This window comes from Bos indicus, chromosome 24, assembly GCF_029378745.1.
Source record: "Bos indicus isolate NIAB-ARS_2022 breed Sahiwal x Tharparkar chromosome 24, NIAB-ARS_B.indTharparkar_mat_pri_1.0, whole genome shotgun sequence".
In the NCBI taxonomy this organism is placed as follows: Eukaryota; Metazoa; Chordata; class Mammalia; order Artiodactyla; family Bovidae; genus Bos; species Bos indicus.
The window spans coordinates 48185029-48212399 of NC_091783.1; the positions used below are offsets into that span (position 1 = coordinate 48185029).

Below are 27371 nucleotides of genomic sequence, written 5' to 3' on the forward strand. Positions count from 1 at the left end.
ATGCATTTTTATTCTACAATAATTTTCATACTGAGTTCAAGAGGCACCGGCTCCAAGTACATAAAACCAAATCAAATTACATTAATTGATTTTATTGAAACCTGCTGCAGTTGTATTCAAGCCCACAGTCAGGGGCATGACCCCTGTGAAATACCAAAGGGGCTTTTGAAATAATTAAATTAATTACACCCTGGGTTATGCACAAGGGCTTGCTCCTCGTGCTCAAGGCAGGCAATGCCTGCTCACTGCCATGGGCGACATGACTGACCACAAAGTAAGATGCTGCCTAGGGGAGCCCAAGGCACACACCTTCCATTCCAGGGTGGGTCGTCTTTGTGCTTTTTAGGCAAACACAGATCCACACGGGCACACACACATATGGTCACCGGCTAGAACGGCCCTCTCTCTTTCTCTCTGCCGACTTATGGTCCAAGTCAAGCACTCGCCCCATCCTCCTTGTCCTCCTCGCTCCTTGCTCTGCCTCCTTTCCTGACCACCCCCCCGCTGGACCCCCCAGCACTTACATCCCTGCCCTTGGAAGACGCACTTTCAGGTTACCTGTTCTTTCATGAGGGGCTACCTTGTATGACTAAGTAAAGGATGAGAAGCCCCTCGAATGCAGAGAATGGGCTGTGACCCTCTCTGGATCTTTCAGGAAGCTCAGCCAAGCTCTGTATATGGAAGAAACTCAGGACATTTATTTAACACCTACTATGTGCTAGGCACTAGTCCAAAACTTTACACGGAGTGTAAAAAAATTAAGTGGAGCTCTGTTGCTTCTAAGTAAATCTTAAAACAATTCCATCAACCCTGTTGCTAATCAGGTGATGGCATCACCCTTCCGATTTGACGATTTACCTACAAACAAATCCCAGTGTCCCTGGTGGAAGGGCTACTCCCCACCAACCTTCATTTCACAGAGGACATTTTGCAGATCCACAGGGGGAAGGTTCTGGCACAAGGTCACAGAGTGGTTCAGAGGATGAGCACCCTGTAACCTGTCGGCTCTCAGCTCTGAACACATCTGTCCAGGGCAAAAAGTCACCCATGATTCCAGTTACTCCTGTACTGGGGGCTAACGCGCCAGATTAGCCTGTCCTGCAGAGAAGATGCTGGGTGTCCAGGGACGGAGTCGCCCAAGTGCTGTGGCCTTGTGTGTATTCAAGGAGCAAAGCAGGGCAGAGTGGGGACCTAGCCCTTCACGGACCGAGCCCTTACGCCATAGCCCCATCAAGACCTGCTCTGCCCTTGCCTTAACCTGTCGGGACACCATCGGAGACAAAGCCTGCTGCCCTACCCCCTGCTGCACAACGAGCTTTCCAAACCCCCACCCCCACCGCAGCCCTCTCCCCGCTTCCGCACGCCTCTCACTACCCTCAAGACTGTACTCAAAATAGAGCCCTGGACACCAGCCAGCGCGAATCCCCTCCCCGACTGTGACCCTGAGCTGCTTAGTAATAACAACGAACACAATCCTCGTAACCGTGACAGCTGCTCTTCACAGAGCTTTGTACTGCTCCGTGCCAGGCACTCATACGCCTTGCCTTTCCATCTAATCCTCACAATCACCTCACCTGACAGGTGAGGAAACTTAGGTGAAGGGAGGTGAGAAGCTGGCCCAAGGACACAGAGCTCGTAGCTGGTGGGGCCTGGATTCAAAGTCAGGTCCATGGCACACCTTGCTGGCACCCCCGCAGACTACATCTTCCTCATATTGGTGGGCTGATGCTCCCTCACTGCGTTCTTTAGATGAGGATACTTATTTTTAAAGTTGTGGTAAAATATATATATAAAATAAAAGTTGGCAGTGTAATCATTCGAGGGCATGATTCAGTGGCACTGATTATATTCATGCTGTTGTGCCTCCGTCACCACTGTTTTGAAATGTTTTCCATCAGCCCCAGTGAAAGCTCTGTAACTACTAAGCAATAACTTCCCAATCCCACCCCCTCCAACCCTCACCCCGTCTCGCTAATCCCTGCTCACCTCCAGTCTACCTTCTGTCTCCATGAATTTGCCTGCTCTAGATATTCATACAAGTGGAATCACACAACATTTGTCCTTTGCCTGCAAAGCCGGTTCTCTTCAACAGTAAGCCTGACCCGTCAACTTTTTAGGCCCTCAATCTCTCACCGGCCAAAAGGGCACAAGGCCTTGGCCTGCCTCCGTCACCAGGAGGTTGCGGACGCGTGACAGCTTGCGGGTGGGGATATCATCTCGAGGAGGGCCAGGCCTTGGAGGCTCAGCATCCCCAGCTACTGAAGTTCGAGAAAGGCCTCATTGGGTCCTGAGTGTTACTGAGGGGACCACAGAAGCAATGTTTTCGGCTGGGGTGGTGGTGGGGGGCAGAAAGCGGACTCTCTAGAAGGGAAAGGTGGCAAGAGGGCACCCTGAGACCTCTGGGGGCCTGGGCAGCACTGCCTTGGCACAAGGGGGCCAAGGCGGGCCTTGTATGGACTCTAAGGAGGACTGCACGCCTGGGGAGAAAAGTGGCGGCCCAGCCAGAGTTCAATAGCCCCCTCCCACCAATTTGGGGCCCACAGACTCTTCACCTCCTCCCCACTATCTGCCCCTCCCTGTGGTACCAGCTGGGCAATCGCCTTCCTACCTGGGGCATTACTCGTGCAGCTAGCACCCCAGCTCCCTCCAAAAGCCTTCCCGCTCCCCAGTGGTTCCTCTCCAGCTCCACTAGGTCCTTTTCAATCTACATCACGTGATGTACCACGCTGGGGCGGGGTGGGCACTGTCTTTCAGGGTGCACGCACAATGGAAAGCCTTCTGCTCTAGAGTTCTGGGGCTGCCACCTTCTAGCCGATCTAGGACAGGCGGCTCAACCACCCTGAGCCCCAGCGCTTCATCTGTAAAGTGGACGTGACAATGCCCACTGCCTGCGGGCTGTCCTCAGGACCAGAGCGAGGCGCGTCTGTGACTTGTAACCTGGGCGTGTGGCAGAGCTGCGCAGAGACGCAGCACACGACGTGGCAGATCTTCCTGACACTCAATTCTACTCAACTCTTTGGGGGAAAATGCGTCCTTTTTATGTTAAAAAAAAAATAGAGATGATTATGGAGGAGAATGAAAAACTTGGATTGCTTTTAAAAGACCAAACAGGCAACTTCCAGGGCATTTCTAGCTTTCTGGGAGCCATGTTCGTGGTTCTCTCGGAATCACAGCGTGCACTGCCCGCTTTGTTGGAAGGGTGTTTCTGGGATGCGCTGGTGAGACCAACTGCCTGGCTGTGGCAGGTGCTCAGGAAAGGGCAGCTGTGATGTTTCCCCCAGTTGTCACGGGGGGAAGAGTTTAATGCAATGGCATTGCAACCCCTCTGATTGGTGTTGTCTCTTGGTCTCCCTTGGGAGAGGCAAGGCACAGGGTGGGAAGCACGTGGGGCTGCAGTACCAGACTTTATGTCTCTGCTTCACCATCACCGGCTGGATGCATATCCTTGGACATACCACTCAATTTCTCTGCACCTGAATTTATTCCCCTACAAAGTGAGACAGAGTCTTAACAACTCATTATCAAAAAAAGACAAATCCAATTTAAAAAGGATCAGAAGACCTGAAGAGACAGTTTTCCAAAGAAGACATCCAGATGGCCAACAGGCTCATGAAAAGATGCTCAACATCACTGATCATCAGGGAACTGCAAATCAAAACCACAGTGAAACAGCATCTCACACTTGTCAGAACGGCTGTCATCAAAAAGACAAGAAATAACATCCTCATGTTGATAAGAACGTAGAGAAAGGGAATGCTCATGCACTATTGGCGGGAGTGCAAATAGGTGCTGCCGCTGTGGAAAAGTGTATGGAGCTTCATTAAAGAAATTAAAACCAGAACTACTGTCTGATTCGGCAATTCCACTTCTGGGTATTTATATGAAGAAAATGAAAACACTAACTCAAGAAGATATATGCACCCAATGTTCACTGCAGCACTATTTACCAAAGCCAAAGTACGAAAGAAACCGAAGAGTCCATCAGAAAAGATGAATGGATAAAAAAGATGTGGTATAGATATATACGATGGGATATTGTTCAACCATAAAAGGAAAGAAACATCTTGTCATTTGCAGCAACACCAATGGGCCTAGAGGGTATTGGGCAAAAGGGAAATAAGTCAAACAAAGACAAATACCATATAATTTCACTTACATGTGGAATCTAAAAGCAAACAAACCAAACAGAGACAAACTTACAGTTACAGAAGAAAACAGGTGGTTACTAGAGGGGAGCAGGGTGGAGGAGATGAGTGAAACAGGTGAGGAAAACATAGAGGCGTAAACTTCCAGTCATAAAGTGCGTAAGTCACAGGGATATACCGTAGCGCGCAGGGAATACTGTCAATGAGACTAACAACTTTGTATGGTGACAGATGGGAAGACTTTCGTGATCATTTCATAGTATATAAAAATATCGAATCACTGGGTTGTACACCTGAAATTAATATAATATTATAGGTCAATTATACTTCAATTAAAAAATTAAAAAAAAAAGAAAGAAGACAAATACCCTAACAGCTCCCTTGCAGAGCTCTGTGCAGATGACATCAGAGCTCGCTGGAGGAAACAGAGTCAAGGATGGAGAAGTGCTCACATGCTTGTTTCACTTCATGCTCCCACTGCAGCTTGGGGAGGCAGGTGAGCAAAGGCAGAGGGCTCTTTGTGAGCATACCCAGAGCCCTGAGTGTGAGATGTTGCTACCACAGCCCTGCGAACAGACAGGGCAGGGGCGGCGCTGACCACTCTGGAGATGAGGATCCGGAGCCCTCAGTGGAGCTGGAGCCCATTTCTGACTCCCAGTGGATGGCTCAGCCTCCTTCTAGCACTCAGGGCTGCTCAGAGGTGAAAGGCAGGACCTCAGTGGGCAAGGTGACAAGGAGCTCCTTGTCACCTCCACGTTCATTCAGAGGCAGCAAGGGTGGGAGACTGGGATCCAAGCCCTTTTAAAAATCTCCTCGAGGTCCCGAGATTTGGGGATTCTAACTGGCTCCCAGATTGAAAGGATGCTCAGCATCACTAATCAACAGGGAAATGCAAATCAAAACCACAAAAAAAGAAACAAAAATACATAAAGAGACTAATAAATCCACGTGGACTGGAAGTTTAAAAAAGAAACAAGCCACAGTGCAAAGGCTCTGCCTTTATCTTTTCTACATTTGCTTATTGCATTTCACTTGGTCACTTCTTTTCTGAAGAGTCTTGTCCAGAGCGCAGTGCCTGGTGGGTGCTTAAAAAACACTGGTGACGGTCCTGCTGAAGTGGCCCTGGAATCTACCGTCTACGCTGGAACAAACCCTCTGGGACTCAGGCATCGCGGCCACTGACACTGGGCATCCTCTGAAAACCAAGCAGGGCGGAGGCTCAGCGGGGCTGTCCTGACTGAACGGGAGGAAGCTCTTCACGCTGTGTCCCTGCTGCTCAGCCCTGTCCCCAGACAGCCCCCTCCTCCATCGGCAGGAGGATCCGGTCTCGGCTCAGCCCTGGCCCCTCCACCCCCTGCCGCCGGCCCTGCTGAACCCCATCCCACCCTTCCACCAGAGCTGTCAGTGCGGGTCCCCACACAATGGCCATCCGGAGGTAGTGCTGTGTCCGGTCCCTCCTTGGCCGGAGGCAAAGTCCAGACCCTTCCTCCACCCTCCCAGGCCTCCCACCCACGCCTGAATCTCTACTTTGAAAACTTCCCATGGACCAGTGATCTCTAGGCCACGGCGGCACACCACCCTCGCGTCCCCTCCCAGCCCAGGCCGCCCCTCCCACGGGCCCCAGCCTACCCATTTCCTCTGCCCTTTTCACCCTTTGGCGCCAGGACCAGCTATTCTGAGCCTCTGGCTCAGCTCCTTCCCCTGCCAGCTGCTCCCTTACCAGGGCCTTCATTTCTTGCCTCTTCTTTTCGGAGTGGACCCTTACTTAGTTCTGCCAACAAAGAGCATGTGTTCCTATGATACAGGAACACCAAAGGCAGCAAGATTCAGCGGAGATCTAAATGCTTGGGTTGTGCGAGCATGCTGAGTCACTTCAGTTGTATCCGACTCTTTGAGACTCCATGGACTGTAGCCCCCCAGGCTCCTCTGTCCATGGGAGTCTCCAGGCAAGAATACTGGAGTGTGTTGCCCTGTCTTCCTCCAGGGGATCTTCCCAACCCAGAGATTGAACACACCTCTCTCATGTTTCCTGCATTACCAAGCAGGTTCTTTCCCACTAGTGCCACCTGGGAAGCCCCAAATGCTTGGGTTACTTGTTTGGAAATGTTAAATGCAGGCCACTGCATTGCTGGGTATGTGTGTGCATGTGTGTGTGTGTGTGTGTGTGTGTGTGTGTGTACACACCAATGGACTCTCAGTCCTTCCAAGAAGCTTTTCAAAGCAATCTTTCTCCCCCTTTGCCAGAAACAATGAATTAGTAAGGATGAGCCCCAACAGGATTAATAGTCCCTTTCTGGTTACCCAAGCTTCTTGCTTCTTTTATGACACAGCAATCACTGGATTTCAAGGTTTCTTGGAGAAGATGCTAGAACAATTACTGCAGATCTTATAAAATTACACTGAATGGTATGTTTGAAAAGATAATTTTCTGTATTCGGCTCTGTGAAAAGTTTCCCACAAAAGCAGCAACAGTCAGATAAAGGTCCCCACCCACATAAAACAGTTTTGGTAGATTTTCAGATCCCTTTCAGAGCGTAAGGAAGAGACAGGAGAGAAGGACAGGGCCACAGAAAGGAAAAACAAACCCCTATGTCTTGATTTGGCCTTGGTGACCGGGAAAACACACTCCTGGGGTTGTCCCGGTCAATATTTGATTCACTGAGCTTATCAGCCAGACCTCAACCTGTGGGAAACAGACAGAGCCTGGCACAGGAGCTGGGTGCTGGGTCAGGTGTCCAAGATGATGGCTGAGTAGGTCCAGGGCCTCCTGGTCAAAGGCCTCCTGCAAAGAGGCCCTTGGAAAATGTTTACTTTCTGGATTTCTGCACCAAAGCTTTCTGATCCTGAAAAGTGAAAGTGAAAGTCACTCAGTTGTGTCCGACTCTTTGTGACCCCATGAACTACACAGTCCGTGGAATTCTCTAGGCAAGAATACTGGAGTGGGTAGTCGTTCCCTTCTCCAGGGGATCTTTTTTTTAAATTTATTTATTTATTTATTTATTTTTTCTCCAGGGGATCTTTGCAACCCAGGGATCAAACCCAGGTCTCCCGTGTTGCAGGCAGATTCTTTACCAGCCACAAGGGAGGCCCTCTGATCCTGAAGCTCCAGCCAATTTGTTTTTGACAAATACATGGTCAGTGTGCAGATTTTCCTAAACATGACACAAACCATAATGGGGAAAAACATGATAGATGTGATTAAAGTTCAAACTTTTCTATGATAAAGATACCACGTACAAGTTAAGAGTCAATAATCTCAGCGAAAAGTATTAGCATTATGTATAACAGACACGGCGTGAACCGAAAATACACAAAGAACTCCTCTGAACCAATAAGGAAAACCATGAAATATAAATGTTCACTAAAATTATTTAAACTGTCCGATCTCACTGATGATTTTTTAAATATAAAAACCAGCTCGTAGGTGCTTATGAAGAAAGAGGGATAGGTATTTTAGAGGAAGGGCACTGGATTGAGAGAGAAGACCTGAGGTTCAGTCATCTGTCCTGTGAGACCTTGGACAAATCATTTCTCCATCTAGGAAAGTTTTCTAGTTGATATTTTAGTAGAAGTTGCATGAGGAATGAGGTCTTCTGTCTTTGGCATCAGGCATAAAAATACCTTCTTAGATCTTCCTCTTTCTCCAAGCTGTTCCATTATATTTATCATAATATTTATCACACCCTTCTTCACCACCCTCTCCACTGTAGAAGATTTGAAACAGAGGTGTCAGTGGGTCTGCTTCTCTGCTATGGAATTTGAGAGGACGGAAGGGAAGTGGCTGAGCTAAGACCCCCTTAGCAGCCCTTGGTATGTGTGACAGCTGCTCTGGGGCTCTTGGCCTGTCTCCATGGGGGCCTGTCTGTGCCACAGAGTCTGCTGGCCAGACAGCAGCATGAGGGCTGGGAGCAGGAGGCAAGCAAGGGGCAGACGATAGAAAGGGGAAGCGCAAAGGAAGAGTGAGGATTTGATGGCCAGGTGGCTTTGGGTTTGAATCTCAACTCCTCCCCCTCCTGCCTGTGGACTGCTGAGCGCATCTATCTGTTTCTTGGAGTCTCAGGTTTCTCTTTCACAAAATGGGCACAATGTTCTCGCCTCCCAGGCTCCTTTGCTGGCCATTACCTGTACCACTCACCAGTGAGGCCGAAGAGACAGCGTCGCTCTGCTGGCACCGAACTCCTTCGGCTCTCCCAAACCAGACTGGACGACACCGTGGGCTGGAGTGGTGTCTGTGGAGGGGGCAGGGACCCCAGAGTTCTGAGAAAGCTGGACTGGTGCCGGGGCCCTGTCGTGGTCCCTTTTGAAGTTCCAGCACCTGGCATTTTGCCTTGTGTGTGGAGGGCACAAGATAACATGTGCAGAATGAATGAATAAAATTTATGGATGAGGAAGCCAAGGGCCAAAAAGGTGAAGCGATATCCTCAGGGCTACACAACCCATTAATTACCCAGAGAGGGTCAGAGAGCCTTTCTTTCTTTCTTATCATGGGGAAAACGGAGGAGAGAGCATATAGCCAATTATAGTGGCCCCTGAAGTCTCATGTTCCCCAGGAAAGTCTCATTTTATACCTGCTTCCTTTAACAATTATAATAATGCCCACTTTCACTTTCAAATTGTCTGTTCTCCCAGTTATGAGGGAGACTGGAGAGAAGGACTCTGTGTTTCCCTGGCTCCGTCTACTCCCCCATCCCTCATTTCTCTTAACTTGTCAGATATGCAATTAAAATGTCATTCCATTCTCGATTCAGTGAAAGCCCCATTTAAACTCTGCTCATCCCAAAGGCAACCTTCCCCCAGAAAAACCCATGAAAGCTGAGGTCAGCCATCAAGGTGCTGTCTCTGCCCGCACATGGAGTGATGGGCTTCCTCAGCACCTAGCTGCCTCCCCTGTACCCGCAGCGAGGAGGGGAAGAAGGCACAGCCTTACCAGGCGGATGCCAGAACAGCCCCCCTCCACCCTGACCGACTACGATGTAGTCTTCCTATTGCACAGGAGCACCTGGGCCCATCAATGGAGAGAGGGCCTTATTGCGCATAGGTGGGCCTGGCAGCCTCTCCAGAGAAGGACAGGGAGCCTGGGATGAGCGCTGGGGCCTTGTGGTCTATCTACATGAGAAATGGGGGGCTGAGGGGAGGCAGAGAGGCTCAGTAGGAAAGAGAAACAAGAGCACACCAAACCAGCGGGCAGCCTCAGAGATTAGCATTTTCAGATCACTCAGGTTCCTGTGGTTTGGCTATTGGATTGAGGAAGGGGGGCGTTCTTCCTGCTGATCCTCAGATGTTTGGAGATGACCACCTCAGCGCAGTAAGTAAGGGCACCCGTCTACGGGATCCTTGCAGGCCTGACTCCATGGCTGCCTCTCCCAGAGCCTTTCCTGGGCTCACCCCAGCCCTCTGTGCCCAGCCTCTCTGCACAGAAGGGTGCCTGGAGACTTGCATGCACGTGGGCGCAGAGGCCTGTTGTGGTTGATCCCAAAGCATCTCTTTTGGGAGATGGGTTTGGTGCTTTCCCAGTGGAAGATCGCCCGCCTCCCATCAGGGTGGGTACTCTTCACTTCCTAATCCCGCAGGGAATGCGCACTGGGCTCTGCACACAGCCCGTGCTCAACTGGGAGTGGAGTCTTAGTACCTGGGGTTGGCGGCCCGACTTTCCTGGGCTAGGTCCTGAAGCTCCCGTGGCCACAGCTGAAGACAGACTGGGGTCTCACTTGCTTTCCCCAGCCCTGCCTGTACCTGCAGACCCCCTGCCTACAGAGCTCCCAGGCCTGGTTCCTAGAGCAGGACAAAGCCAGTCTCCAGGCTCCTACCCCAGGCTGGCTGACTCCTGGTTTCCCCAAAGGAGGAACCCAGGCCTGCTTTGGCCAGCTCTCCCTCTCCTGGAGAGCGCTGGGTGGGACATGGCACCAGCTCTGTGAGGTCAGGAACTCAGATCTCTTGTTTCTTTTTGAATTCCCTTCTCCCTCTCAGCCCTCACTTCCTGGGCTTCCCTGGTGGCTCAGCTGGTAAAGAATCTGCTTGCAATGCAGGAGACCTGGGTTCGATCCCTGGGTTGGGAAGATCCCTCGGAGAAGGGAAAGGCTTCCCACTCCAGTGTTCTGGCCTGGAGAATTCCATGGACTCACAAAGAGCTGGACACGACTGAGTGATGTTAGTTCACGTTCTTCCTCTCAGCCCTCACTTCCTCGCCTAGGCCAGGCCCTCTTCTCTGTCAGAAATACCCTAGAAATCATCCATCTGATAGCTGATCTCAGCAGCTGTTTGGTTGGAAAGGCCTAGAAAAAAACCACCGTCCCCACAGTGGGAGTGCTTACTGGCCCACCAGCCCCAGCACAGGCTGGCCAGAGTGGACTCTCAACTTCACTTCGCACAAGTGCACTCAAGTCTTCGCTGTCGCCCTCTGGCTGCCCTGCAGCGTGGCACACAGAAAATGCATGGTAAGCATCTGTGAGTGAGGGGATGTGCGCCTACTGGGACCAGGTTCTGTGCTGGGCACGCTGCCCACGCCGTCAGTGGGCACATGTGATTGTCCCACTGAACGGATGGGCAAGGAGAAGCTCAGACAGTTAAGTGGTTTTCCCAAGGCCATTCAGCAAACGTCCAGCCATATTTCAAGGTTAATTCCTCCTGTCTTTAAAGACTGTGGTCTTTTTACTCGCATTTCTGTGGTTCAGTCAACGCTGACGCTCTGTGCTTGGCACTAGGAGGGATTCAAAGCTGACTGAGAAATAGCCCCAGCTCTTAGGCAGTTCATACTGAAAGGGCCAGACCGTCCCTTCACGACCACCTCCAATAAAAGACAGACATGCCAAATCCTGCCCAAGACGCTGAAACCTCCGTGTGCAGGCTGTGGGCAGAGGGGCGATGTGCATTCTGACCGGAGTGGAGAAAGGCACCTGGGACGAGGTGGCACTGGGTTGGGCCATTAAGGACAGATGGGTCCTTAAGGCCAGGGATAGAGGCTGAAGAATTCAAGATGGACTTGAGGCAGGCCCCTGGTGGGAAGACAGGCTGAGGTGGGTGCTTCGCTTAAGCACCACGAGGCAGGTCAGGGTGGCCAATTTCCACAAGCCTGGTGGAGCAGGAGGAAGGGCTGGCAGGCCTCCGCTCTGGGAGGGTTTAGATCTCTCGGGAGAGCTTGAGCACCGACAGGGCCGGAGGGGAGAGCCCTGCTGCTGCAGAATTGGGAGTGGGGCCGGCATCCGCCTGCCCTCCCTCCTCAAATGTGGTCTGGGAGATTCAGCCAACCTCCTGGCCTCAATCAGCGGGAGCCCCGGGGAGAGCAGATAAGCAAGCTCTGAAGGACGAGCTCCAGCCATGGGGCTGCAGACTTATTATTTTTCCCACACACTTGATTGACAGGACACACGGGGCCGCGGGGAGCAGGCTTCTCTGGGCCTCTGCTGACGCCCGGGAAGAGGAGGGGAGTAGTGACAGGCCTGAGGCCCTTCGGTCAGCCCTGCCCCCCAGGCTGCGGCCTGGAGGTGGAGAGGGCAGCGGGGCCGCCTGCTGTCCCCCAGCCCTGTCTTCTGTCTCCTAGGTTTTCCTCCCTTCCGGTCAGCACGGTTCAGGGAGGAAACACTTGGCGAGGCTCTTGGGAGAGCCTCTGGCACACAAGCTCCTGCGCTTTCCAGGGCTGGGGGAGGGTGGGCCGAGGGCAGAGGGGGAGTGAGCATCCGTGTCTGTCTTGAGGGGATGTGTGGGAATACATTCGCCCACTGTGGGCCATTAATACACTGTGAGATCCTTGCTGGGCCTCAGTTTCCATGTCTGTAAAACAGATCCCTTGAAGCTGCCTAGAATAATCCCATCTCCCTCTTCCTGAGGTAGGTGAACAGTTAATTTCCTTCAAGGTTTCTTTGTTATAATTTTCTACCTCCACATTGAGATTTGAACAGTCCCATGGTGTCAAGGGCATTAGACTCGAAACCTGATTAAGAAAATCAGTAGATGCCCTCCAAACACAGGAAACTCGTGTTTATTGACCTTCCACTCCATGCCAGGCCCTGTGCCAACAGCAAGTGTTTAGTCTGATTGTCTTATATAATCTTCACATCGGCTCTGGGATGAGATGATTTTTAGCCCTATTTCCCCCAATGTGGCAGAATTTCTTGAATTTCTTAAAGTCCTGCAGTGGCTTTCCAACACCAGAATGAAATCCAGACTTCTCCCACACCACCTTCCCAGCACCATGCCACTTTCTGATTTGGCCAGAAAACTTTCCTAGTAGCTCAGCTGATAAAGAATCTGCTGGCAATGCAGGAGATTCCCAGTTCGATTCCTGGGTCAGGAAGATCCCCTGGAGAAGGGCTAGGCAATTCACTCCAGTGTTCTTGGGCTTCCCTGGTGGCTCAAATGGTGAAGAATCCACATGCAATGTGGGAAATCTGGGTTCGATCCCTGGGTTGGAAAGATCCCCTGGAGGAGGGCATGGCAACCCACTCTACTATTCTTGCCTATAGAATCCCCATGGACAGAGGTGCCTGGCGGGCTACAGTCCATGGGGTCACAAAGAGTCAGACACGACTGAGCGACTAAGCACAGCACAGCATAGCTGATGGACAGAAGGCTGAGCACTGAAGAACGGATGCTTTAGAACTGTGGTGCTGGAGGACTCTAGAGAATCCTTTGGACAGCAAGGAGATCAAATCAGTCAATCCTAAAGGAAATCAACCCTGAATATTCGTTGGAAAGACTGATGCTAAAGCTGAAGCTCTAATAACTTTGGCCACCCGATGTGAAGAGTCAACTCATTGGAAAAGACCCTGATGCTGGGAAAGACTGAGGACAGGAGGAGAAAGGGGCAACAGAGGATGAGATGGTTGGATGGCATCATAGACTCAATGGAATGAGTCTGAACAAACTCCGGGAGAAAGTGAAAGACAGGGAAGCCTGGTGTGCTGCAGTTCATGGGTCCCAAAAAGCTGAATGCAACCGGACAACAACAACTTCCAGAGCATGGTTCTCCTACTGGCTCAGCCAAGGCTGACAGTGCTTCCCTGGCCCCATCATTTATTTCTGCTTTTACTCAGGCCCAGTTCATGTCTTGCTCCTCCCTTGAAGAAGGGCAAGGACCAGGGGAGGCAGGTGAGATGCTCAGGGAACTAAATTTAAGGAGATCCTCACTTCCAGGAGCCAGTCCTGCACTTGCACAACTCTGAGAATGAAGCCTCCTTAAATTTGCCAAATGCATTTGCCTCACCCTGTTCCCAGCCTTGTCCCAGTGTCTCTGTGTCCAGCCCAAAGGATACTTGTCAGTCCTCTGAAATTCCCATAGCCCTCTTTTGTGTGTCTTGACACTGGAGCGTGTCATGGGTGCCAGACATGATTCCTTGCATGAGTGCAAGGCAGGGATCACTTTTCCTCTGTCCTCATCCTGAAACCAATAGTGTGCAAGGCTTTCAAACCTCCAACCTTCAAGCTACTTCCCCCTCTGCATTCTTCTGCCCTCTTCCCCATCCGCTTAGGAACTCCAATTCATCTTAGAATTTATATTAAAATGATGGTTATCTTTGTGTGTAAATATTACATAGCCATCAAAAATGATATTTCCACATGGATGTAGGAAAATGCTTTCCAACTATGACTGAAAATCCAGAGGCTGTAAGAAGTTGATGAAATTTTACTATATAAAAAATTTTAAATTATATGGCAAACACCATAAGTAAAATCAAAGATAAACAATAAACGGGGAGAAAATACTTGCTACATATATCGTAGATAAGATTTAATATCACTATTAGGTTTTTTAAAAAGCTGTTATGAATTGAAGCACAAAGGACCAGAATCCCGATAGAAAAGTGGGCAAAAGAACATACTACATACAAGAGGAACAGAAATATCCTTAACTATGTAAATGTTCAACTTCACACATAACAAGATACATGCAGATTAAAACTACACTAAGATACCATTTCATACTCATGACATTGGCAGAAGTTCCAAAACTTGGCAGGACCTTCTTTAGCAAGGTTATGAGGAAACAGGTAGGAACGCAAATTGGCACAACCCCATGAAAGGGTACCTGGAAATATCTTACAAAACTCCATACACATTTACTCTTCAATTCAGTAATCCCATTCTAAGAAATTTACCCTGAAGAGACACTTCCAACAACACACAGAAGCTTTGCAGCATTATTTAGAATTATTTTGTGGTCATGCATAGGACAGTGGTTGGGTACACTATGGCATGCACACACGGAGCACTATGCAGCTATAAAAAAGAACGAGGAAGACCTCTAGGAATGGTATGTAGTGTTTTCCAGGAGACTGAATACATAAAGCAAAGTGTTTAAAAAGCATATATAACACACTATTTCTTGTGTAAAAAAGAAGGGAAAGTTTCAAAACACATAAAAAGTGCTCATTTTTATAGAAAGCAATAGAAGTGTAAATATCAAACAATTAAGTTGACTTCCTACCGGGGGGAGATGGGGTAGAAGGAACACAGGAGAGAGTGTTTTCCTAGTATACCGTTTTGTGTAGTTCTGACTTTTGAAAGTATGTTAGTACTCAACCTATTTTAAAAAACTGCATCAATAAGAATGGGAAGGGAAAATCCCTAAAATTGAATGAAAACTGAAAAAAATAAATAAAATCTAACAGCAGAGAAGGGTTGGAGTAAGGGAACAAGATTTGTTGACTGAAGCAGTGTAGGTGAAACAATTCTGATGCTATTTTAGATTTAACACAGAATTAAGTGAGTGAGTGAATGTGTTGATGGTTTGGGGAACCTGAGTTTTCACTATGGAAGAAAAACATATAAATATGGAATAGATGATGTAGATGAAGATGAAGTCGCTCAGTCGTGTCCGACTCTTTGCAACCCCATGGACTGTAGCCTACCAGGCTCCTCCGTCCATGGGATTTTCCAAGCAAGAATACTGGAGTGGGTTGCCATTTCCTTCTCCAGGAGATCTTCCCGACCCAGGGATCGGGCCTGGGTCTCCCACATTGTAGGCAGATGCTTTACCATCCATGCCACAAAGGAAGATGGAATGGGGTAAGACAAAAAGCATCCCTGTGGAAGAGGATTGGATTTGGAAGTACTGGTGTGGACTCAGAATGTCTCACACGTGAATATGTAAATGCACATGCATGTCTCTGTGCATGTGTGTATACATGTATGATGAAAGTTATTTTATGTGTTTATGCATACTTATATTTTCTAGTTCTATCCCTTAAAAGGGCCAAGAAGCAAAGACATCAGTAGCCGTGAGCACACTCAGAGCCCAGATCTTGGTCTCTAATACCATTCTCCACTAAAAGGAAGCAAGGCTTCTTAGAGAAATGACTGATTCCAGGGCTAGCACCAGGCAGCTACAAGATGAGCCTGGAACCTCTTGTTATGCCAGAGAGCAAGAAAGTGCTCCATAACAGGACTGGTGACATATTAAAATATCATGGGAGTCAACTTACAGGGGCTCCTCTACCGGTCAACTCTGGGGCAGCAGCTTAATCCCCAAAATAATTGAGTACAGTGAAAAATAATATTAATAAACTCTTGGAAAAACAGAAATTCACCAGACAGACAAATAAATACATTTTATTGCTTACAATAGTAAATGTATACTGTTTGCACCACAAATAAATTCTACTGTTACAGTAGAAAGCCAAGGGCCAATTGGTAAACATGGAGGTAATGCTGAAGCTGGAAAAGCATCGATTTGCAGCAACCGTCATGTTAACCATGGGATCAGGCATGAGTCATCAATGGATACTACATCCATGAAGAGTAGGGACTTGCATAATTGCAGTCTTCCTATAGACTGCATGCTAGTTTAAGGGAGAAAAAACAATGATCCCCATATTGTGGAGAAATTGGCAATACCTTGACTGGCAGTTCAAAATTAACATCGCCAGTGGGGACCAGTGAGTGATTCCTGGTGTGATTGCCTGAGAAGAGCCCAAAGTATGCAGGCAGGTGTCTGCCAAGAATGTATAACCTGAGTCTAATGACAAGGAAACATCAAACAAACCCACAATGAGGAACATTTTATGGAAAGTAGGGGAGCATTGGTATTCTAAACGGCAACCCACTCCAGTACTCTTGCCTGGAAAATCCCATGGATGGAGGAGCCTGGTAGGCTACAGTCTATGGGGTCGCAAAGAGTCGGACACGACTGAGCGACTTCACCTCACCTCACCTCACACATCTCAAAGTCCTAAAAGACAAAGAAAGGCTGCAAAAATGCTCCAGGTTAAAGGAGGCCAAAGAGACATAACAAAGCAACATCCAACCCTAGACAGGATCCTCAGTGGACAAGGATGTGCCGTAAAGAGCATCATGAGCTTAACTGATGAAATCAAGACACAACAGGTAGACTGGTAATCAGACAAAAGTATGCATTCATGTTACATGCATTGATCAGCCATACTATGATTATGCTAGACAATACGCCTATACTTAGAAAACACAAACTGAAGTATTTAGGGGTAACACCCTCAAGTGGTTCAGACCAAATGTGTGTGTGTGTGTGTGTGTGCGTGTGAGAGAGAGAGATACAAGTGATACAGTAGATACTGTGAGAGAGCAAAGATTATAAAGGGAATGGGGTAAGTTTCTAACAACAGGTGGGTCTAGAATACAAAGATGTAAGGGTCTTCTTTTTATTTTTTGCAGTTTCTCTTTAATTTGAAATTATTTCCTAATAAAACAATTTTAATTGGAAGTTCCAACACTTGAATGATGTTCCCTTCTCTGCAGGTGCAGACCCTCCTCTGCCAGAAGACCCCGGGCAGGCAGCCAGACCAGGGGGCAGCTCAGAAATCAAGCATCTGGGTTCAGTGTGGCCTTGAGCGAGAGCCTCACATACCCGTCTGTGCTCCCACCTCATGGGCTGTTGGACAAGTGAAACACTGCTGGCCAGGCTTTGCTCTCAGATTATGCTGGCCTGAGAGCTGCCTGTGGCTCCGACAGCCATGGTGCGGGGAGCGGAGGCTCTCGCAGGATTGTGACCCCAGACAGGCACTGTCCCAGGCTAGGCTTTGGTGGGCTGAGCCTCTGTGTCCTTTGCTCTGGCCCTGACCCCCACTTTTCCTCAGCTGGCATCTCCTTCAGGGCCCACTCCTGGTGGCTCTCTTGCCAGAGCTCCTTCCAGTGAGGCATCAGACGGGGCATTTCAGTGTGGATTCAGCATGGCCCCAGCGCCCCTCTCCAGGGGAACAGCAGTGACAATGTGTTTGGTGAAAAGAATGGTGGTCCCTGAAGAAGAAGCTGGGGACTTCCCGGGAGGCCCTGAAATCGACCCCAAGACTCTAGACCCTGACAAGGATGCTGGGCAGCCCACCCTACCCCAGGATGTCGTGAGGGCAGAGGCGCTGTGCTGCTGTCCCGAGATGCCCCTCTGGGCTCACTCTGCCCCTGGCACTTGGCTCTGCCCAGAGGCTGTGCCCCAACAGCCTGCAGCCAGTGGAGGCCCCAGGGGAGCCTGCAGGGAGGGAGAGAGGGAGGTTGGGTGTTTAATGCCTTGTCTCTCTGTCTTCAGGGACCCCTCAGGTCACGGCCCGGCGAGGTGGTCCCCTCCACAGCACCCTGACTGCCTCTGCTCTCAGCACCCTTGCGTCCCCGGCCCCTTCAATCGCAGTGTCAATAGCCCCGGGGCACTGTACTGGGGCCTGAGGGGTCCCCTACATCCTGCACAGGCCTTCGGACTCAAGTGCCTTCGAATCACTCACTTTGAGTCCGACTCCTGCTTTCCACCAGCCCCTGCCTCCAGCAGACACCTGTGGAGGCAGGCCAGGCAGCCCCCCTGCCACCGCCCCACCCAGAGACTGTGGTACATGTCTGCCCTCCAGGCCCGTGGACCCGGCTCAGTGAGGGGACCCACCGCGAAGCCATTCATGCCGCGGAACAAAAAGCGAGGGCTGCTGCCCGAGCCCTCTTCTGAGGCTCAGGGCCTCCTGTTCCAACTCTATTTCATCTTTTCATAAGTTACTGTTAACTGAGGCGCATGACAAGAAGGGAATTAAAAGAGAGAAAAGTTGGTGGAGGAATGCCTTTTCTTTTTGGTTAAACCTTTTGTTATCCATTCTTTCGGAGCCTGATTCAACCAGAGGAACGTGTGGCAGAACCCGTTCTTCAAAATTAGTTCCAAGAGACAGGCGGGCTCTTTATTATTCATTCTATTAAAATCAAAATATTAGCTAATGCCTCTCACGCCATCAGAGCAGGCCTGGCAACTCCTCTGATGCATTGTCCTGCTTGAAAGTGAGGAAGGCCTTTCATGCCAAGGCCTCTGTCAAGTCCCTCTGGTCCCCAGCTCACACCAATGACAAACCCTGACGTGCTGGGTCTGAGACACTTGTGGGCCCAGGACGAAGGTCCAGGGCCAGACGGGCAAGGCTGCCTCTTCCTCGGCCCCACCCAGCACTAGAGGGGTCTCCCCGCCCCTGCCCCTGATCCCCCGCTCTATGCCTCCTTGGAGCCCAGGGTGGCCTCAGCAGAGGGGGAAACGCCTCTCCTGGTTGCAGAGTTGTGGTTTCCCAGATCCAGAATGGGAACTGATTTTTGTTATGGGAGGGAGGAAAGTAATGATTCAGGGACCCCGAGGCTCAGAGCTCAGAACTGCTTTGCAAGCTTCCTTGGATTCCCCACTGCAACCTTCATCTCTGGAAGAAGGACCACAATGCCAAGGAATTCCTTTAATCTCACAGGAACACACAAGTCTGGATTTCAGCACTCCGAGCTCTATAGTCACTGAGGTTGATACCTCTGGTGGTGGTGGTGGTGGTGGTATTTTTAATCGGGCCCTGAGGAAGACAGCGAGGTTCTTAGTTCAGTGGAGGCACATTATCCTTGAGAACCGTGTGTGGAACTAAAGCCCCCAGCTGATAAGAGTTAGCTCAGCAGGGTCTGTGCCTGTTGACCTGGGTTGTAACATGGATGAGTATAGTTTCCTTGGGGGTCCTCCTAGCTGACTGGGGAGTGAGGGAGGCTACACAGACCCAGTGAGGGGCTGCCAAGGGACAGAGAAAGCAGAAATTCCTGAAGGCTGAGTGAACCAAAGAAGGCTTCCTGGAGGAGCTGGGCTTTGACAGATGGTTAAAGACTGGAAAGAAGAAAGGAGAGGAAAGCACAAGGAGAACTGTGAGTGAAAAGCTCATAGGTGGGGGTGGGAGTAAGATGAGGTGGGAAATGATCAGAGATAAGGCTGGAAGGATCTTGACTGCAAACAAAAGTATGAATTCTTTCTTTCTTCCTTTTGTTTCCTTGAGCCATCCTAAATTCACTATTAATCTCCCAAGACCTATCTTGTTGATAAATGTTGATTTCCCTTGCACACCTGTTCATTTTCTGATGGAAATGTATTATAAAATCACTCCATTCAGCTGGTGATTACCATGGTAATCAGGAACGCTCACCGGCAGGCCAGCACTCCTCTTGAAAATAAGATTCTGAAGATACAGGCTTTCATTTCACTTATGATGTGCCTGGGGAGAGAGGAAGTGAAGCAGGAGTGAGGTGGGGCGTAGGGGGATGGTCCCCTCCTCTGGGGAAGTCTTGGCAGACAGCACGGCCCCCAGGGCCTGGGAGGGCTCTGCAGGAAGATGGGGGGAATGGACCAGACTGGAAACAAGCCAATGGCGAAGGTCCCGCATAGCTGGTGTTCTACTGTGTGCTTGCTGCTGGGGACAGCTTGGCTGGATCCCAAGCCAGAAGAGGATGTGAGCTACCGGGTGCCTAAGATCAGGAACCGTGGCTAGAATTCCACTGTGTCCCACTTCTGCCACAAGAACCACCTCTATGCCTCCTGGGATATCATGAAGATGTCATCATCAGCACTGTTATTATTATTTCTCCCTATCACAAGATTCTAGTTGTTTAAGGTTTGGTAAAAGCCCCAATACAGGTTTGAACTGTATTATTTAATCCGATTTTAAGTTTTCAAGAGCTCCAACCAGACTGCTTGGCTTTAAATCCCTGTTCCGTCACTGACTGACTGTGTGGCCCTGGGCAAGTTATTGAACCTCTCTGCTTCTCCTCACCTGTAAAAGGCAGTCTCTAATGTATAAGAGTATTGGGAGGGTTAAGTGAGTTAATACATGAAAAATGTTAGAATACATCTGTCACAGAATAAGCCCTCAAAAATGCCGGGGAGATAGCAGAGCTGCACCTCTCAGTGGATGGGGACCAGAGACACTGAGAGCAGGTAGTGCCCTGGACTTCGCACACACATCGCCTTGCCTTCTTCTCCTGACACCTACATGTAACCCTGTTGGAATGGTAGGCAGCCCAGATCCCCGAAGCCCCAGCTGCATGGTGACAAGTGGTGGGTCTGGGCTGGAACCCAGACACCCTGCCTCCTTTTCCACAGCTCTTCCATTTTTCTTCCTAAAGATGTTGGTTTGCTGACCTCTGCTTGTTCACCCCAAACTAAGATCCAGTCATCCCCTTACTCTGATTGCAGTCCTGGGACTCTCAGGTCAGTGAACATAGGATTCTAGAGCAGTCATATCCCCAAAGTCTACATCCTAAGTCATCTACAGCTTTCAGTTGCTCCTACCATTGCCCATATGCGTTAGTGAAAGTGAAAGTGTTAGTCGCTCAGTCATGTCTGACTCTTTGCGACCCCCGTGGACTGTAGCCTGCCAAGCCCACCAGGCTTCTCCATCCATGGGATTTTCCAGGCAAGAATACTGGAGTGGGTTGCCATTTCCTTCTCCAGGGGGTCTTCCCAACCCAGGGATTGAACCCAAGTCTCCTGCATTGCAGGCAGACTCTTTATCATCTGAGCTACCAGGGAAGCTATATGTGTTAGATGTTACCTAATGAAACACCACCACCATAATCATAGCAGCAGTTGCATTTATTGCTTTCCCAGTTCTAGGCACCACAGTACCTTCTCTGTTACTATAATAATAATTGTCATTAATGGAATTACTTTACACCAGACATCACGTAACCCACATCAGTCCAGGAGCTGTGGCCCCTGCCTCACAGAACACCACCCCCCATCCCCAGCAGTTGCTGACAGGCCATTATTCTGGGTCGTGCTAACTCTGTGCAGTGATAAGGAAACTCCACCAATTTGATGCTTTATCTGGTTTCAGGTTGAGGAAAGATATTATTTCAATCAAGATAACGGTTCTATTTCTTGGACGGAAATGAGATTTTTTTTTTTTTCCATTGCCTTGAGGGGGTGTCACCAAAACCTGTCTTGGGGCTTGAACAGGTCAGATACAAGTTAGTGGATTTTCTTGTGATCCAAGAGAGAGTGTAAACATGACAAAGAGCAGGAAAGAGGAAAACATACATGCCAAGCCTGTGAGATCACAAAGTAAGTTCCATGTGGACATTTATAGGCATAGAGCCTGTGGAACAAAAATTCAGAAGGTAAGTGTGCAGTGAGCCTGATAGCCTGCATTTCACACAAGGTAAGTGGCCTCTAAGGAAATAAGGATAATGAAGTCACAGAGACCAGACTCAGCTATGAGAGCAACTTAAAAGTCTTCTAAACCTGCCTGTCACAGAGGATAGACTTCCTTTGTGACTTTGCTGACAGATGACCCAGCTGCTCTTTCAACACCTCCTCCAACAGGGAGCTCACCAACAATGGAGCCTATGCCATCACTGACCCGCTCCTATGTTGAGGAAAGTATCTCCAGATTACATATTAATCGTAAAGTCAATTCATAAAAGGAAACCACAGTGAGAACTCACAAGGTGCTGACACTGCAGTAGACCTAAACAGACTTTGGAAACAATACACATTTCAGTAAGTCATCAAGTGATATGCAAATAACATTAGGTGACACATGCAGCGATTTGAATGAGTGAGTTTCGTGAACGTTTATATTATTTAAAATATTTGGGAATTTCAAGGGCTGTAACACAGCATCTCAAGCTCTTTATAGGTGATTTGCTTTAATGAGGAAATAACAATTTTCAATTCTTATATCAATTGTTTATATAGTAACTCTAAGGAGTTTGGAAATATTTATAAAGGCTTTATGTCTTCTGAACATCTCACTGAGAACTGACTTGATGAAATGCTCTCTCTCCAAATAAAAGGTACACCTCAGCTCAACCGATTCCGGAACAGACCCAGTTCTGCTGATTCTTAAGGATCAAGTGGGTGGTGTCTTACTATAACTGCAATCGGACTGACCAAAACTTTGAAATCTAAACTGCACCACTGTTAGTGTGTATAGACTGTCATCGGAAAGTAACCCCAAATCTGGATAATATTGGTTGTCAGCAGAGGAAGAGCCAGGCTGCTTGGGACAGAGGTGGGAAGGAGATTTTTCACAGCATACTTTTTGATACTTTTGCATTTAGGGCCATGGAACTGTATTACCTATTAAGAATAAAATTATAGTTTAAAAAAGCACATAGTTATTTCAGTGAAGACAGACTTTGACACCATTGATTTCTATTTTAATACTGATACTCTTAAAATGCAATGAAAATTACTGCCAGGTCAGGTGAAAATTACATTTGGCTATCTTCACAGCACTGATGCTCATGGCAGGGTAGTAAATGTGACCAATGCCCCACTCAAACCCATTTTTTCCCGCTGGGCACCCAATCAAAAAGAGACTTGCTCTGACATACCTTTGCTTAACTCCTCCTTCCTGACCCTGCTTCCCTCCCTCCCTTACAAGCTTTCCCTAACGCTCTCTTTTGCTACATCACATGTGCCTGAATCCTTGTCTCAGGCTCTGCTTCTAGAGAACCCAACCTAAGTCAGTCAGATGCTGCCTTCCTGTATCTTTCCAGAGGCTGGCCCCTGGTGGTAGACACACACGTGAGCCTTGCTCTTTGAGGGAAGAACCATAATCAGTTTCCTGCCCAGTCAAAATCACCAGTCTGATACCATACATTCCATGAAAGGCAGCACAGCAAAACAGTGACCATTTGGAACAGAGTTCCCACAGCCCGACCTGGTGAGACTGCACAGCTCTCTTCTTTCCCAGGACGAACGGGCAGGAGGCAGGACCCAGAAGGCCTGCTCCGTAATCAGACGTGCAGCAGTGCGCAGTGGAAAGTCAGCATGAACACAGGCTCTACCTGCTCAGCAATCTCAATGAAATACTGAAGCTCCTGGAGCCTCGATTTCCTCATCTGCAAAACGGCACTACCTGACAGCCTTTGTGGGGCTCAGATGAGGCAGGACCGTCCATTGTGCTGCGAACGGGCAACGCCACATAAATCCTGGTTGTTCTTGACATTCAGAACAAGCAAGGATCCTCTGCTTGCTTGGAACAAATCATTAAATTAACCTTTGTTACATAAATATACCCCAGCTGCTCCTCACCCTGGGCATAGTACCTGGAGCTCCCTGCATGAGAAGCAACTCCAGGGAAAAGCAAGTGGACACGGGGAACACTGTCCTGGTGAAAGTCCACCCAAAGCTTAGGGTGGGTCCCCATCACGGTCTCATGACCCCCAGCTGCAGTTGTCTGAAGAAGGTGGAATCTCTCTCTCACTGAAATGCAAGGAGTATCCCCCATGTGAATTTCCTGTAATCTACCCAGTGTCTGTGTTGATCTCGAATACAACTTCCAACTTGTTGAAAAACCCATATATTCTTTTCCACGTAATGAGTCATAAACTGGCAGAAACCTAATTTTACTTACATAGATCAGGGATACTTGCTATCCTGATTCTTTGCGAACCATTCATGAAGGCATGTCAAGCCCTATACTATCTGGTCCTGCCCAGTGTCACCAGCATTTCCTCCCCTCCCCATTAGACCCATGTCTACGACATCCTCCACGTAGGCCATTGGGTGTTCCCATCCTGGGGCCTCATCCTTGTTCCTTTCTCCCCGGAACAGCCTTCCTCCTCCATCAGCCCAGCTCAGCTCTCCCTTTACCCAGGACACCTTCCCTAACCACTCCCATCACCAGCATTTCTGCTTGTGCCATACGGGCCAGAGCAGGATGCGTACCCTTTCATAAAGTTCTTTCATGGTTTCATGGGCAGATGTCTTCTCTTCCCACATTGGACTGACCATTCCTCCAAAACAGAGCCTGAACCTGCAGCCTCTCTTGTATTTCTCAGGGCCACCAGATAGTACCAGGCATCTGGCGAATTAACAATACTCCCAGATTGAGTAACGGACTGCGTCATATGATTGCTCTCAGTTTAACACACTGCTAAAGGGCCTGTATGAGAATTTACTGTTCTAAATAAGATCACCCTAGCAGCAAACTTGGAATTGTGCAAACTGTTCGTGGCCCCAGGGCAAAAAATTAAAATAAAAAAAAAAAACACGTCATCCTCATACCAAAGGAGTCCGGCTTTCCTCACACACCAATCGACCCCAAGGGAGCTGCTCTCTATCATGAGCCAGTGGGCACCCTCCACTCAGAGGGCAGAGCCAAGGCTCAGACCATGAGCCTTCACAGCCTTCCATCCCTGGGTCCAGTCCCACCCAGACAGAGGCACCTTCCAGAAGAACCAAAAGCCTGACTTCATCCAGGTCATGTTCCCTTCCCCAAACTGGGAAACCCACCCACTTCCCAGGAACACTGTCAAACCACAGACCGAAGAAAGCAAAATTCAGACTCACAAGCGACCACGTCTTCTTAAATTTCAGGCCAGCAGTTTCTGTGCAAACCTGCTCATTTCCTGCAAAGAGAAGAAAGGGATGGAGAAGCATATTAGCATCTGCTCTGGGTATCCTTCAGCAGTTTCCTGGCCGACCTCTGGCTTCTGCACCTTCTCTGCGTTCTCACTCCCAGCAGTACTCTCCCCTCCCAGGAACACCGCGTGCTAGTTGGGTGGGCGCCCCTGGCAAGATCCCCCCTCCTCCGGCCGTGGGTTCGGCCCACGTCGCCTCCCTCCCCCTCCCCGGCGCCATGCCAGTCTCAGATTGACCACTGCCTCCAATTCCCTGAAGGCGCTGGGCTTCTTCCCACTCGGAGTGAGGCCTCCTCTTCTGTAGCATGGGGTTGCCTAGCAACCCTGTGCGCCAGCTCGGAAGGCCCTCCTAAATTGGACCTCACAGCACAGGGCATCTCCTTGTACAGCTGCCTGAATCTTAACAATCTGGTTCTGAATAATAACACAATGGTAATTGCATGCATGGGCCCCAAACTACATTTAAATAATGTTCAAGAGCTGACACAAACCAACAAAGGCCAGAAAATGCATTTCGGAGGTTGACTGTAGGGCCAGGCAGGACGTTCGGTGCGGGAGGGAGTTGACATCAAAGACTTGAGTTAATGACAACGCCAACCTGAACTGTGCATCCTCCTGCCTCTCTGCCTGAGCATGTCATCACTTTAATGCGCTTTAGGTGAGTTTGGGATCTGTAGAGGCAATTAATGGCCAGCGGGAGTGATGCCTCAAGACAGGATGTCTTTTAGTTCTTCGGCAATGATGGGAGAGATTTTTGGAGAAGGTGGGGAGGACATAGGACCAGAAGGGAGCATTGTGCCTGTGTGATTTCCCGTGGCTTTTACAATCGTGGCTAAATACATTTGAGAAGGTAGGAGAAAGAACTTACCAAGCAAGAGTGCAGAGCATCTGCTACCTCAGTGAGGGACAAATTCAACATGACTGATGCGTTTCAGGATAAGAAGTGAAGGCAAAGAGGCCTTGACACTGGCTAGCACGCAGACGGAAGCCGCTTAGTGTGGCGTGGGGAAGGGCCGTGTGCACGCAGAGTCCAGCCTGCAATCTGTGTCCCTGGCAGAGCTCAATGAAGAGCTCTGCTCAAGGCAGAAGAGTCTTCACGCGTGGGAAACTGCAAGCTGACAATCTGTTCCTTATGGAGTGATAGCAGTGAGGGTCAGCTGATCCCCCCTGATGATTTGAAAACCCGAAGCACTTGTTTTTAAAAGCTCAAAATCATCCTGCAAGGGACTTAAACAGATAGCCGCACACCCACGTTCATAGCAGCATCACTCACAATAGGCAGGAGACGGGAGAAACCCAAGAGTCCATTGGACGAATGGGTGAACAAAATGCAGTTCACATGTATGACAGAATGTTACTCAGACTTAATAAGGAAGGGAATTCTGATATATCCTTCAACATGGATGAACTAGAGGACATTATGGTAAATGAAAATAAGACAAGGACAAATGTGTATGATTCTACTCATATGGGTATCCGGGCTTCCCTGGTGGCTCAGATGGTAAAGAATCTGCCTGCAATGTGGGAGACCTGGGTTCGACCCCTGAGTTGGGAAGATCCCCTAAAGAAGGGAACAGCTACCCACTCTAGTATCCTTGCCTGGAGAATTCCATGGACAGAGGAGCCTGGCAGGCTACAGTCCATGGGGTCGCAAAGAGTCAGACACGACTGAGCTGACTTTCACACTTCAATCACAGGGCAGTCAAATTCATAGAGACAGAAAGTAGAATACAGAGGTTACCAGGAGTTGGGGAGAGAGGGGAATGGTGAGTTAGTGTTTAATTTGGGGAAGATGAAGATGAAACCATACATTCTAGAGATGTATGGTAGCAATAGTTGCACAACAATGCGAATAAACAATGCCACTAACCTATACACTTAAAGACGGTTAATATAGTAAATGTTATGTATGCTGCTGCTGCTAAGTCACTTCAGTCGTGTCCGACTCTGTGAGACCCCATAGACAGCAGCCCACCAGGCTCCGCCGTCCCTGGGATTCTCCAGGCAAGAACACTGGAGTGGGTTGTCATTTCCTTCTCCAGTGCATGAAAGTGAAAAGTGAAAGGGAAGTTTCTCAGTCATGTCTGACTCTTCTCGACCCCATGGACTGCAGCCCACCAGACTCCTCTGTCCATGGGATTTTCCAGGCAAGAGTACTGGAGTGGGTTGCCATTGTCTTCCCCGAATGTTATGCATATTTTACCACAATTAAAAAAAAATCCTCCTGTGGTAACACAGCTTTTCTCACTCAAGGACAAACTGGGCTGTGTCACTCTGGGCTTGCAAACATGGTGTTCATGCAGCATCATCATGGATGCAGGTGTCTGAGCATAACAAACAGGATCTCCTTGTGCCCACCTCATGGAGTCCGAACCCCATCACCGCCCAGAGTGGGGACCCCTTCCACCCAGCCGGGCCCATCCCCCACACCCGGGACTGGCTTCCTCCCCCAGGCACATGGGCTCCTTCTCGCCCATGCTGCCTGCCCAGAAAGCCGTTTCCTGTGGCCTCCACCAAACCAAATCCGACCCTTTCTAGTGGATCTACGTTCTGCAAACGTCACAAAGCCACCCTCGAGCATTTGTTTGGGAATGATTCTATATTCATGTCTGAAGGGTTTGTCTCTCCCCTAAATTC

The 27371-nt window shown here is 49.2% G+C and overlaps 1 protein-coding gene across 7 annotated transcripts in view; it reads right to left on the bottom strand.

Moving 5' to 3' along the window:
• The window catches only part of ZBTB7C (zinc finger and BTB domain containing 7C), a 383007-nt gene that overhangs the window by 133552 nt on the left and 222084 nt on the right, over nt 1–27371 (bottom strand). For 5 of the 7 annotated variants that reach the window (XM_070779012.1, XM_070779009.1, XM_070779010.1 and 2 more), the window contains one exon: nt 24664–24722. The gene's annotated coding sequence lies outside the window, so the exon portion shown is untranslated. Of the gene's footprint in view, nt 1–19485; nt 19577–24663; nt 24723–27371 lie in introns of all 7 variants that reach the window. The other 2 variants (XM_070779011.1, XM_070779015.1) reach the window with 1 other exon arrangement.